Below are 15,166 nucleotides of genomic sequence, written 5' to 3' on the forward strand. Positions count from 1 at the left end.
ATTAAAATAAAAACCAAAGGAAGATCTCATAAATGAATTGTTATAATTAAAAATAAAAATTAGATCCACATTCTTTTATTTCATTCAAAACAAAACAAGAAAAGTATTGAGATGGGTGATACCTTGGCTTTACCATGTGTTGGCAATGGGTTGTGTTTAATGTGTTTCTTTAATTTAAGACTCACAGGAGACTTAAGGGAAGTGCGTTTTTTGTGGGGTTTTTTGGTACTGGGGATCTAACTCGGGTCCTTGTGCTTGTGCAGCAGGTGGTGAAACCACTGAGCCAAATCCCTGGCCCCTGGGAAGTGCTTTTTGATTCCCATTTTGCATGAAAAACACTAAGATTTGACCAAGGCTAGTAATGGTAAGTTTGAATATGAACACAGGTTCCTCTGGCTTCAGAGCTCCTACCTTTGGTCATTAAGCAATACCTTTTTGCAAGTCAATTTTTCTTATAATTAATGGCATTAAAGACATTACATTTTAAAAGTGAGAAGTGTGTCTTAGTCATAGTGCAGGAAACATGATCCTAGAATCCCATTGGGTAAAACAGGTTCCCTTTTCTGTTTGTTTGTATGTCACCTAGCAGGAGAAATGCTGTTTGCAAAGACAGAGGAGTGCGGCAAAGCAGGAGCTGCTGTTTGGTGATGCTTGGATACCCTGCATATGGTTTCCTCCCCAGTCATTTATTGCCTTCACTCTTCTACCTAAACTTGCAGATTTGTAGGAACCCAGGTCCACACGTACTTGTTTTTCCTTTATAGAATTTGGATTTTGTGTTAGTTTGATTCAGAAAGAGTTTGAGAACAAGAATCAGCTTTTCACTGAAGTCTTTCTTGTCCCAGAATCAGATCCAGAGGGAGCAAGCTGTGTATGTACATGCTTCATGGACAGCAGACCCTGGCAGCCATCACTGAAGCCCACCTGTCGCCTCCCATCCTGGGACAGGATGTGCTCAGCTGTACTCTGTGGATCTTCATTTCTTTAAAGCAGTTGTGATAATCCCGTTCCCTCTTATCATATACCCACTTTTTAGTCTCTCTTACAGCCAGTGGTGGCCATGAGATGGTCTCATTTTCTCCAATGAGCTATGCAGAGGAAATCTGCTGGGAAAATGAGGAAAGATTTTGTTTTCAGGTAAAGGGCAGACACATAGGAAAGGCTTGTGGAGCCTGCCTTGTGTCCCTTCTACTTGTTTCTTCTTTTTTTGGGGGGGGGGTACAGGGGATTGAACTTGGGTCCTTGCACTTGCGAGGCAGGCAGTGGAAACACTGAGCTAAATCCCCGGCCCTCTACTTTCTTCTTATGGGACCACATTGCCTGGAGAGGCACACTTTGTCTCATGACCAGAAGGCAATGTGCTGAAGACTCCTGAGCAGAAAATTGGAAAGGCCTGGATCCTCAGTATAGTCACTGAGCAGCTGACTCAAGCATTCCCCCACCTATTTTATAATTCTGGGGGTTAAAAATTAATTTTATAAGCTATTCATAACCAAACTTTCTATTTCTTGGTATTAAAAGCTTTCCTAACACATATACCACACACATATGTTAACTTTATAAGTCACCCCAATGACACATGTCAACTCAGAGTTCACATGGTCATTGCTGTCAGAACTAAAATTCACATGCTCTCGCGCTGCTGCCTTCTTCACATTCCTGGATGTGACAAGTCACTTGTAAATACAGTTATGCTTTCCCTGTGTTTTCAATAAAAAACACATTTGAGAAGAAAACCCACTCTGGCATTGATTTTCCCTCGAAGGATCACCTGTGAACGTCTTAAGGCTCTTGAATTTGAAAAAAGCTGACCCAGCAAGCTCCTCTCTTCCCACTGAACATCATTGGCTCTTAAAGCTGTCCTCATGGCTACAGCTCAGTGCCCAGGTTAGTGAGCTGATCACAGAAAGCAGAGTGACGCAGGCAGGACATAGAGCTAATTAAAGGAACCTAAACATGCTTGGAGCACAATTCTGAAAGGCTTCACTTAAAGAGGAAACTTAGAGCAATGGCAGACATAATGCCTATGATCTCTCAACAGTTGGTTTCATTGAAGCTTCCATGCTGGCCTTGGCTGGTTCTCCAGGCACAGAGCTATGTGGCACAGATGGGAAATGGATGGGGGATGCAGACCAGGATGATGCAAGGCAAGGACACAGGCTGCTGCTAGCTCACCCTGGGGAGGCTTTCTGTGTTTTCCCAGGGGAGGTGGATCAGAAGTTAATGTCAGGGCGAAATCACTTGTTACTTGCTATTAGACACAATCATCCTCAGTAAACACTTGCACAAACTACACTTACTTTCTGTTTTATAGTAGGGCTGAGGAATGTTCAATTTATTTCACCTTTGTAAGTTTTCAAGTGAAAAATAAACTCCTTCAGGGTGATATCTGATGTGGGTGAACCTAACTGATGATTTTAATCAGAATTCGCATCTTTATTTCAGGTCCCAGTAGCTGAGCAAAAACTCTCTCTCCTCCCATTCTGCTTAATGAGCTGTAGGGTTGATGTTTATAAAGCACCTAACAGAGTCTGCTCATGGTACACATGCACAGATAATAGCTTTCCCTTCCCTTCCCAAAATCCTTTTTCAGCATTACCTGTATTTCCCATGATTAATCATCATTGTCATTTCTGAGGAGGGGGAGAATAACACTCTGTACATCTCTAGTCAGATTATACCTTAAAGTGGACAATGTATTTTAGGACAGACAAAAACAAAATTCTTCCAGTCAAGAAGGAAAGTTCATATCCTTCAAAGAATGTCTGATATACTGCAGATGTTTAGCCTGAACTAAGAAAGTCTTAAAGAATTACAAATGTCTTTGAATTTAAAAAAGGCTGACATGTCAGTGAAGGGTTTGACCTGTTCTGTTTGGATAGAAATAAGAATAATGAGTAAATGGACTACAGATAATTATTTATTGCTACCTGCTTTAATTGTATGGTTCTCGAGAATCCTTGGATAACTTAAAGGAGTACTAATGTCTGGTTTGAAAATTTAGGAGACTTGGTGTAGAAAGGGAAAGACTTTTTCTCTATTCTCTTAAGTTCTGTGGCTGGGACCTGAAAATTAAGCTGACAGAAGATGGATTAACAGGGGGAAAAGCTTTATGTGGATATGGAGGCTTTACTATGCAGTAAATGATGACCCAAAGAAGCAGATAGGCTTGAAAGCTCAATACCACTTTAACAAACAATGGTAAATTCAGGAGACGTGACAAGACGATTGGAAAAGGGGTCTAGGCTAGGCCAGTAGGATGTGGAAAAGTGATGAGAAAATATTTGAGGAAACAGGTGACAGATAAGGCTTACTGCAGTAGGTTTGTTTAAACAAATTTATTTTGGTGTTGACTCTCCACATCCAATAAGAATGTTCTCCTCTTCCTGGTACAAAGAGGGCAGCTTTTCACAAGAAATTTAGGCTCTGCATTTTGATAGAAAAGGGGAGGCCAGAAAGCCCTTCCTATATCTGCTTTTCTCAATTGCCTTTAGCTCAAAATAATCAATATGCCAAAGTACCATATTTTGAGGGAGGAATGTTCTGACCTCTCTTCAATGGAAACCAGGTCATATTCTTTCTTAGCCCATATCAGATCAAGAAAAATGCACTAAGATTTTACAAGCTACAGCCTTGAACTCTGCTCATAATCCCACTCCCTTCCTCACCGTGACACATAACAGAAGGGATGGAAAACATCTCTGATCCTATCTTTTCTATAGCCTTGTGTCAACCCTTGGTAGCCAATAGTTTATAACGGTACCAGTAGGCTTAGTGTTATGCAGTGAAGAAATCCTAAAAGTGAATATTATTTAAAACTTTTTTCACTATTTTATTTTTGTATATATATTTGCTTAACAATGTAAGTTTGTAGGCCATGTTCAGGACCTTTATAAGTAGTTCATATTGTCTACCTTAATCTAAAGTGTGCTATAAACCGAATTGGAACAAAATGGAAAGTAACATTTTTCTAGAGACAGACTTAGGCAATTTAATACAGTAAATTGTTTCCTTTGTCTGGTAGCAGGATTGGTTCCTACTGGCTGCTAGGTCATCATTCATGAGTATAGCCAGAAAAATTGGTATAGACTACCCAAACCCACAAACAGAACCAAACAAGCTACCCCATGTTACAGTACAGGTTTCACAATTTGGATTACCTGTGGCAGGCATGGTAGCCCTTGATTTCAGTCTCATCACTGTGGAAGGCTGAGGCAGGAGGATTGCAAATTCAAGCTCAGCATCTTAGAGAGACTTTGTTTCAAAACAAAAAATTAAAAAGGGCTAGTGATATATCTCAGTGCAAAGGCCCTGGCTTCAATCCCCTGTACTGCAAAACAAACAAACAAACAAACAACATATAAGTGAAACTAAAGCAAAACAAAAAGCCATTGCAGTCAAAATGAGATTGCTACCATTGGTAATCTGGCATCCATATGAGCCTGTGTTATATCCAAGATGTGTTGGTAAAGACTGTTGTTAGGCCACAGAGTGCAGTGGTAAGTCCAATATGTGTTGATTCATGTCAGAGAAAATTCTATTTTTGAAGTTGGTAAATTTTTCTGGTAATGAAATGGAAGATTTTCCCCATTTTCTTTGACAGTATCATCTGGTTCATGATTTTCCCTCTGGAGCCTTATCTGGCTGTCCTTTCCCCAGAAGCCTGTGCCTCCCTGTTTCCCCCACCAACAGCTTAGCTCATGTGACCTTTGCTCAGCTCACTAGGGGAGCATCCACCTTTGGCTGCCACCTGAGTGGACCTGAACAGATATTACTTATGCTCACACCATTTCCTAAGAGGAGGGGTGTGCTGAAAATAACAGTGTTATTCTCAAGCAATTAGTTGGAGGTAATAGAAAAAAAACCTAAGAAAGTCATTATGCAAATATGAGGCTATTCACAGCAATTCAAAACCATCTGCCTTGAAGAAAAAATGTGGATAGAGGGGATGTAAAACTTTTCTGCTAGATTGAATTATCATCCCTCTTTGACTTTATTCCTGTTATTTCCCAGAACTCCCTCACTTTTCCTCCCACTGGAGAAGTCACTCTTCCCCTTGCATCAGAGCTAGGCACGCTTCTTCTTTGACACCCAGGTGTCCCCACTTCCACCATCCTACCAACCCTGCCTGGACTTGGGGGAACTGTAATAGGGCTCACACTCACAGAAGGAGAGGTAGTGTTTTCATAAGGATGGTGTGGTGACGTGGATCCCAGGGTCTTAAGGTGTTGGGAGTTCACTTGTTTAACTACAATATCAATATCTGAACACATTCCTGCTGCCTATTTTCCCACTCCTCAGGCTGAGGTCAGATGTAGGTTGTCCTATCAAAAACCTGCTTGCGTTCTCCCAAGAACTGAAGATAGCACTTTCTGATTAGTTCCAGGTGCAGGGCTTGTAACTGTTTTTCTACTCATGTCCTGGTTTTCCCTGCTCAACGGATCACAGCCACTCGCCCAGATAGCTGGCCACACCCTAACCTCCTGCCTCAGAACTCTCACCACAATCTGATTATACATCACTTTTCTCACCCTGCTTCCCAATATAGTGTCCATTTGCTATCACAGCCCGTTGCCACCTGCAGCACACTACTCTGTATGGGTTTGCATTTTCTGGACATTCATATAAATAAGATCATATAATATGTGTTCTTTTTCTCTGACTTCTTTGACTCAGTGTACAATTTTTGAGGTTCATCTGAATTGTAGCATGTATCTGTGCTTCATTCTTTGTTACTGCCCACTAGTATTCCAGTGTTTGGGTATGGCATATCCATTTGTCCATTCGTCAGTTGATGGACATGTAGCCTGTTTCCACATTTTGCCTGTTGTAAATGATGCTGCTAGAAGCATTCATGCACAACAGTTTTGAAGTTTAAGGGTTTATTTAAAGCCTCATCCTATCTCATCTTTCCAGTGGACTGAAAAATCATGATAAAGATCCAGAGTCTTCCATCTGAGTCCCATTATTAAACCCTATTTCTTTCTTAATATCTTTTTTCCACTTCCATCCTTGCCCATTCTTTTGCAACAGTGTCCAGTACCAATCTGCGTGTTCATTCTCCGTGAGGCATTTTAGGATACACTGACAACCCTATGTAAAATATCTGATTTCAGCCTGCATTCCAACTATTGGAATGTTCTAACTAACTTCCTTCCCTTCTATTCTAAGATCTCCGAATAACTTGCTCTCCTCCTGTCTCCTGACACATAAAAATCTGTTTCCAGATCATGCAGACACAAAATAAGAACCTGGTTCTTAGTGATTTTTTAGGTCCAAAAATTAGATTATAGCTAGGAATCACCATTAGGTAAAGCCAAACACACCTTTTCTAAATGTTTGTTTTTCAGGTAACTAAACTAGATTTATCCCAAACTGATGATTGGGGAGCAAAAGATTCAATTTTTATTGATTGATTATTGTTGTTTTTGAGATGAGAAGATTGATTTTTATTCTATTCCTTTGACAGGTACATATACAGTAAGACCCCAACTTAACAAACATTCGAGTTGGGAACTTTCACAGGTATGAACTGATTTCACATTATCAACATTTGTAGATGTAAACAAATTGCAGAAGTAGCTCATGTCTCTGCTGGACTTTGTCACAGTTGTGCTGCTCTGTGCTTATTTACAGTGCTATAGTGTACAATATTCGTGTGTGTTTGCTTTTTTTAATCCCTCACATTGTATATTTGTGTCAAAGGTATAAAATTCACTTTGTTGGACTTATAAATGAATTTGACTTACAAACGTTCTCCCAGAAGAGAACTCTTTAGTAAGTTGGAGACTTAGTTTCATAAATATACAAAAGTATTAAAATTCCTCAAAATGAACACAATTATAGACTTCTTTTCTTTTCTTTTTGCAGTACTGGGGATCGAACTCAGGACCTTCTGCTTGCAAGGCAGACGGTGGCACCACTGAGCTAAATCCCTGGTCCTAGACTTGTTTTCATAAGGAAAGATTTCTTAAAGCTCTTTAGTGAAGCAATCAATTTAGCCCATAGCCTCAAGGATAATTCTTCAGAGATTCCCCACTTATGTGCCAAAAGGAAAAGTCAGATACATTTGTAGTCAGAGCTCTGAAAGCTGGGAGGAAGGCCGTGCACAAGCCCCAAGCTTGATCTGATCCCAGAACATTTTTTCCCAGGTCATCATCATTTCCTGTAAATTTCCATCTTTAGCAGAGTCAGTGGATTTGTTCCAGAAAGTGAGTTTTCCAGTAACTCTGTAGAGTCCAGTCACTCCCACTAAAAATATGTGGTGTCCCCAAAGCTCTTAGTTCTTAATTAGCACATTCAACGTATGAGGTTGGTTATTAACAAAGTTAGTTTCTCCTTTCCAGTATTTCTAGGGGTAAAGACTTTGTGAGTACTACCGAGAGGGGAACAATGCCTAATTTTCTCATCTAGTCCTGTTCTCCCTCTGCCCAACCTATGTGGCCGGGGAGATTTGTCTTTCTATCCACAGCAAAAGGATAGTTTACTACAGCCTGAAAGGTCATCTCCAGTCTGGATTCTGAGCATTTGTTACTCAAACCAAAGAGAGCATCTATGCCAAGATGTCTTCAACCTGCCTCTCTCTTAAAAGATGTTTCCAGTGATCGGACCTGTATATTGGCCAGAAGCCCTTCCTTCCCTGAGTCCTATCCCTGTGTGATGAATCCTTTAAAAGTTACTTCTGGATGTCACAGATGTGTCTGGATTTCTCTGCCCTAGTCTTAGGCATCTCTGTTCCGGTAAGTGCGGCCCATTGGGAGCCCTGTGGAATTACTTAAAGGAATACAGAAATTATTGTTTCTTGTGATGTGGGAGTCATAGAATTCCCTTCTGAAAATCTTTATACTTTGTTAAATTATAATGTTTTCCGAGTCTTCTGTGGTTTTTTCTTTCATCATATCACTGTTTAGATTAACAATGTTACCAGAGCAATTATTCTAATCTAGACCACACAAAAACAAACAAAAAGAGAAGGGGTTCTATTATAAAAAGTGTATCTCATTATAATTTCTCAAAACCCTCCTACCATGAGAAATTAAAGTCACATGATGAGAGAGGATAGATGGAATATTTTAACCCATTTTGCTTGGCTGAGCTGTTCGGCCACTGTTGAAAGATTATTTGGCTTTTTAGAGATTATTAACATTCCTCAACAGTTTGAGGTAGAAAAAAGTATGAACTATATAACAGTTGGAGCTGCCATTTTAGTAGGATTAAATCTGCCATGAAATGCTATGAATAAATTCATATGTTGAAACCCTAATTTCCAAGGTAGATGAGAAGTTGGTAATTAAGTCATGAGAATGGAGCCCTCTTGATAGGAGAAGTCTCCTGATAAGTAGACATTGGAGAGCTTTCATTCTGTCTCTGCTCCCCACGAGATGAGGACACAATAGAATATGGCCATCTGCTAACCCAGAAGTGAGCCCCCACCAAACACTGGCACTCTGACCCCAGACTTCCCAGCTTCCTGGATAAATTTCTCTTATTGCAGCCTCTTAGTCCATGGTATTCTGCTACAGAACCCTGAACTGGCTGAGTCAGGGCTTTGGGGAAGTGGTGGAGTTTTCATCAGTGCTGTGTTAGTTGAGGGAATGAATGAATCTCAAGTTGTCTCCACTCCAGGTAGTTAGGGAAAATCAGTGAAGGGAGCTGTAAGGCTGGCTAACATTTAAGGGCTTTAAAATCCCATGGCTAGGTCTGGGGATTTAGCTCAGCAGTTCTGCCCCCTGCCTCACAAGCACAAAGTCCGGAGTTCGATCCCCAGTACCGTTAAAAAAAAAAAATTCAATTTGGGCCAAGGATTTAGCTCAGTGGTTCTGTCACCTGCCTCAAAAGTGCAAGGTCTTGAGTTCGATTCCCGGTACCAAAAAAAAGAAAGAAAGAAAGAAAGAAATTGAAAACTCCATGGCTTCCACAAACTTCCTGCCGACCTCGGGTGGCAAAAGGGACAGAGATATGAACAATCAATGTGTTGATTCTGCTTTTCACTCACTAAGTCCTTCAGGGAACTTACTATGTTTTTCCTCAGTTTTATTGATTGTGCAATTCTGGCTCCTTTAGAAAGTTTTACAATTTATAGAAGGGTCCTGGAAATTCCTAGATAGATAAACTGCAAACCCAACAAAAGATATCAATGGAACAATTTCTGTCCAGCTCCTCTGATCAGACTCCGATATAAATGGAGTTTTATTTTCACCAGCTTTTTATTGTTTAATGAATATATTTGTTTTGGGAAGATGTAACCTATCATGCTTTCTCATGCTTTCATTTGATTTTGAGAATTCTGGGGAGGTTTTAGTTCTGGTCTAGGGAGTTTTACTACTTTCCGACTTAATCATGCTTCAGAAAAGGAACTCCATGGATTTATTTTGTAAGGCATTTTTAAAGCTTTTCAGGCTGCAGTCAATGAAGAGCTGAAATTCAGAATAATGTAACTCATCATTTATCTCATTCCATTGACTATTTGAAGATGATCATCTGATTAACAGTCCCCAAACTAAAAGTGAGCTTTAATGACAGCCAGTCTGTGGGACTGTATTATCTTGTGGCAGCCACTTTTAGGGAAAAGCCCCTGCTTTCTATCTTTCTCAGTCATCATACGCCACTTCTTTAGGAAAAGGGGATGAATTGCTGAAAAAGTCTACCCTTTCCCCTAGGGTTCGGCAAGAAATCTCGCAGCTGCTCACTTCCTTTCAGCTTTTTCTCCTCTGGGTCTTATTGGACATATCACTGGGCTAGTGGAGGCCAGGGCTCCAGTCCTTCTGAGCAAATGCATTGCAAGTGAACTCACTTGGATAGTGGGTCAAAGACTGTTTATTTTCCCTGAAGGGACTTGAGGGGAAGGAGCAGGGCCACCCTAGTATGTTTGCAAGATGAACACTTTGTTGTTTACCCAGTAGATCTGAATAAAGAAGCCGGGTTCGTTTTGAAAAAGGTGTGATTTAGATGGGCTATTAGGAGGAATTTTGAGGCCCCATGCTGGCCTTACCTCTCCCCCCACCCCCCGCCATGTTTTCCTGGGAAGGAGAGAGTTCAATGTTATCTGCAGGTGGGAAAGTAAATTATATCTTATTCCACTTTGCTTCTGGCTGCAGAGCTTTGTAATTTCTTTGTGGATATGGTTTCTATTTTTAGAGCAGCAGAAAGGTTTGATTTTAAAGACAGGAAAAGTTCATGGGGGCAAATCTCTAGGGCAAGGATTCTTAACATGAGGTGTCTTGACTCTTACTCTTGGACGTCAGATATCTAGGAACCTCCTGAAATTGTAAGTGAAATCCTATCTGCATGTATATCTGAAGGAGAACAGTCACAGCTGCCAACAATCTCCCAGGAGACTTTGTGACTGAGAAACAAAACCAAAACGAAAACCAGTAAAGAAGGGTTTGTTCCCGAAGGATGGTGAACTAGTTCTGATCCTGACTTATCCCTCTTAGGGCTTTGCAGTGTGGTGGGAAAATAAGGATGATCCGTTGTTGGAACAAAGTACCTGACATACACAGCTTAAAGCAGGAAAGGTTTATTTATTTATTTTTTAGATTTCTTTTTAAAAAAATTAATTTTATTTGTACATTTTAGATATATGTATGATAACATTCATCATAGGAAATTTATATCTGTGCATGCTATATTTTGATTCTTCTTTTTTTCCCATTCCTCTTCCTTTCCTTCAACCCCTCTTCCCCTCCTTATTTACAAAAGCTTTGTTTCCATTTTTTCTTCTATTCTCTTTTTTTCCATTCCTTCCTTTCCCCTCCCTCTCTCTTGTTTCACTTCCCCTTTGAACATTTTCTTACTATTTCACAATATCTATTATACATTTTGGTCCTTATTTACCCTTTCAGTTTCTCACGCCAGAGAAACAATGTGATATTTAAACATGTGTGTCTACCTAAGACTGATACATTTCCCAAATATTTTTGCTTTAAAGCTTCATATGCTGCCTTCTCTGAAATACATGAGCTATTTGCTCATGAGAGAAACTCTGAAGTTGGTCCATCCATGCCTCAACAACCAGTAGCTGGGCCTGGCTTGTAAGTTACCCTTCAGAGGCCACTGACTCACACTGCCAGCCAACTCCCTCCATCCCAACAACATACCTCTGAGCCCTGTGGTAGAATTCCCTAGATGCAGCACCATGACTCCCAATGTGAAATATCATTCATATGACCTAGTGGCTTCATGTGAATGTCTATACCAGAAGGGTTGGGCTTGCCGTCTTTGTTGAAGATGTCAGAGCCCTGCATTTCAGAATTCTTTTCCACACTTACTTTGTTACTTAGAGAGATCTTGCGTAACATTTTTCAGCCAAAGGCAAATGTCTGTTTTATAGACAGGGCAATGCTGCGTACTGTGATTAGAAAAAAATAAAATATTTGACCCATTGAGTGAGGAGCTCTGAAAAAGGAGACTAGGGATTCATATTTTTACCAAACTCCCAGTGATTTTTATTCTCCCAGAGATTAAAGAATTGTCCTAGCAACAGGGTGAGTTTGCAGTTCCCTTTTTTCAGACTTTCAGACAAGAATTTTAAGATTAATAGCCTTTTATTTCTTTTAGGTTTAAATTAACACTGCATGCCTGTGTGTGTGTGTGTGAGTGTGTGTGTGAGTGTGTGTGTGTATTTGGCCCTCTCCTCAGCCTATCCATATTGTAAAACTCAGATAGTAAATATCACCATCCTATTCACTCAGAATTGCTGATTCCATGCTCCTAAATCTGCTTCAGCCTAAGACAGCAATCAAGAAAAGACATCGAAGATTTAGTGAAGTCAAGATAAGGTTACAAATGTGTGTGAGTGTGTGTTTTTACATGTATGTTTGTGTGCTGAGAGAGAAAAGAGATGGAGAGGCCTAATAGTAGAAGAGCAAACCTTCAACCTATTTTCCTCCCCTGGGGGGAGAATTCCATCCTGAGTTGTGGAAGACAGCGATGGACAACTCCCATGTCCCAAGCTCAGATCCTTCAGGCTTCTCCTTTGACTGGCTGCCTGGGGCTGTTGGAGGGTGCAGGTGAAGACGCAGTCTCGCCACTCCATAGAATCTCCCTTCAAAGTCTTCAGCATCTTCTACACTGCTGCCCCTCCCTCCACATCCTGCCAATTACTTTTCAATTTGTTGTTTCTGTAGCTCAAAACATGTTTGGGGGATAGCAAAGCTGTCTTCTGTCTATATGTGGCCACAGCAAATCTAATCCCAAACCCACTGTCCTCCTGCTTGGCCACTAGGACCATGGACCTCCAAAACCATGAGGGTGTGTGTTGCCCATGGCCCTGCTGAACAATTCCTTGTTGCTTCACATCCCCTGCTCTGCTTCCGTTAGATTGTGTAGTCTTTGTGGAAGGCAGAAGTTACCTTTTGGTGGTGAAGTTGTCCTAAGGAGCCAAATTCCCCACATTGTTTTTATCTGAATTGTACATTTCAAGAAACAATATAATGCACAGGCAGCCATGAATGTCTATTTAACTTACATTGGAGTTCTTTTCTAATTGGACAGTTGCAGCTCTGACTACTGGAAATAGTGATGTTTTTAATGTGGTCTGAATGTGATTTCAGAACAGGAATATGTTTCCTGGAGCTCCATCAGTGGGAAAGATGCTCCCTCATGGGAAGTAAGTGGGTGGGGTCAGGAGTGTGGGAACGGGCCAGGGGTGTGGTGTCCTGGCTCATGTGGGAAAGGCAGATGAGAAAATTGCCCATGAGCTCCTGTGACACAGTCATTCTTTGTATTACATAAAAGGAGCTCGCAGCTCCTAGGTGTACATTGTGTGTGGGAGGGACGTGGAGCAAAGGACTGAGAGGGCTTCCGGATGTGGAATAGACTCTGAGTCACTCACAAGAGGAGGGTTTGTAGACAGGACAGGACCTACACTTCCTTTTCATTGTAGGCTTTCCATCAACTATCTCTAGACGAGTAAATGAAGCATTTTGCATTTTGTGAGATTATCCTGCTTTTTAATATTTCTGACAGGTGTCCTGCGGGCCCTTCTGGAGTGACAATCTGTCCCTTTCTTCTGTTATGCAAATGTGCTCACCCTATTTTAGTTGTCAGGGAGAGGATCAGAGATGAAAGATGTCCCCGCTAACCAAGCTCTTCTGTCACTGCTGTATTAAAAATACTGTGAAGCATCTAAAAGGGACAGACAGGCTGTAAAGCTTGGTCCTGATGACAAACATGACTGTTGCTTTTTTCACTTGATCTTTGGTGTTTACATTGAGTTCCCTGTGTCCCCATTCCATCTCCCACTCCATCTCCTATTGCTGAGGCTTAGATGGTGTTCATTTGTATTTCTGAGCTCTCTGACTTTTAATATTTGGCCTTTGTTCAGACAGAAAGCAGTTGAAAAAGCTGTGCTGGCAGAGGATGGGTGGCATGAGGGTCAGTACAGTGTTTTATTCTCCACAACATCTGTAGTGGGTTATTTTTCAAGAAGATACAAGAACCTGGGCTGTGGCTTAGAGGTAGTAGAACAAAGCTTAGTATGCAGGAAGCCCTGGGTTCAATCCCCAGCACCAAAACAAACAAACTAATGAGATGCTAAATTTAAATTGCATGTAATTAGGATATTTTCTCAGAATCAAATCATACTTTTTCTTCTCTTTCAAGGCTGAAGTAAGATTTTTTAAAAAGACTTGTAGAAAGAAGGGAAACGAAAAATTAAGAGAAAAGAAAAAAATGGAAACAAAGTCTATGTAAGTAGGGAAGGGTGGAGGGGGTAAAGGGTGCACAGGGAATGGGGAAAAAATAAGAACCAAGATTCATCATGTACAGGTCCAAGCACCCAATGATAAGTGTAAACGTATTGTATACCTAAAATGTACCAATAAAAGAATTTAAGGAAAAAGAAAAAGACTTGTAGAAGAGCCAGAGGTTGGAAGGAGAGAAAGATGCGCTGCCTGATCACCAGAGCGTAGAGTTAATTATGTCTCTTCTACAAACCTGCCAATATTTTTCTCACATTAAAACCCCATTCTCTCTCCTGCTGCTGTATCGATGGCATTAACTCATTGTGACCCTTGAGGGAAGGAGGAGACAGGGCTTTGTTTTGAAGGAGTAACATAAATGCAAGACAAACAGGGCTGGCATAACGAGCTAGGTCTCTGGCACAAATAACTTGGAAAATTATAGTCAGGTGGGAGTTTGTTGAGAAGGCAAAAAGCTTAAGATGCATCCCTGTCTTGGGATGGGGAGCCTGCCTTAACCTAGCATTGCACAATCTCAGGTCTAGAGCGGGACCTTTACAGCTCCTATCCTCCCTCCCATTCCTCCTTTACACTCCCAGCATCTTCCTGGCTCTGCTTGGCCACACCCAGTCCAGGGACAGTCTCTGTTGTTAGTGCTTGGTAGTGAAGAAGACCTTTGTCTTCCACTAGCTGCCAACCTGTGGGATGGGTCACTTGGAACTTGGAGGAAATTACGGGATTAGTCATCTCCGTCAACCTGTGATAACCAAACATCAGGTCAGACAACAGTGGCAGTCCTTTTTACCCACTGAGCTCCCCAGGACATGTGCCAGTTTCTTGACCCCAAGCCCCCAACACACTGGCATCCCCAGTGGCATGTCTGACCTGTAGCCAAATTTGACATCTACACCCCTGCTGTTCCCACTGCACTGTGGACCAGCAGCTTCAGTATCACCCAGAGTGTATTAGAAAGGAAGAATCCAGAGCCCCACCCCAGACCTGCTGGAACAGAATCTGCATTTTTAACACGGTCCATCTAGCAGATGATTTGCATACATATTTGTATGCACATCCTTACTTGCTCATGTGACTGCAAAGACCCCTGGTTGGCTGGTGCACTCTGATCCCAAGTGCCTGACTTGGGGTCTCAGAAAGTGGGTGCACAGCTATTAACTGAGATCAAGTGATCCCATCCTGACAACTAGGCCTCCACAGTGGTGGTAGTGTTTTTCAGGAAGACAGAAACTAGAAAGGCAGATGAGTGCTTTGAGGACATCCTCTTGAGGAGGTGACCTTGAGGAGGCATCCTGAGATGTCTCCAGAGACTGGAAGACACATCCTTCAAGTAACCTTCTGTCATTCCTCTGGTACAGGCCCTCAGGCCTACTTATTGCAAAGAAATCAAGCCCATGACTAAGAATTGTTAGATGATGATGCCATTGTACATTTCCCAAGTTTGCTGTTACTGTTTTTAGGCTCTATTG

The sequence above is a fragment of the Heterocephalus glaber genome, unplaced genomic scaffold, assembly GCF_053883595.1.
Source record: "Heterocephalus glaber isolate CG9 unplaced genomic scaffold, H.glaber_assembly_v1.0 deba00001788, whole genome shotgun sequence".
Lineage (NCBI taxonomy): Eukaryota > Metazoa > Chordata > Mammalia > Rodentia > Bathyergidae > Heterocephalus > Heterocephalus glaber.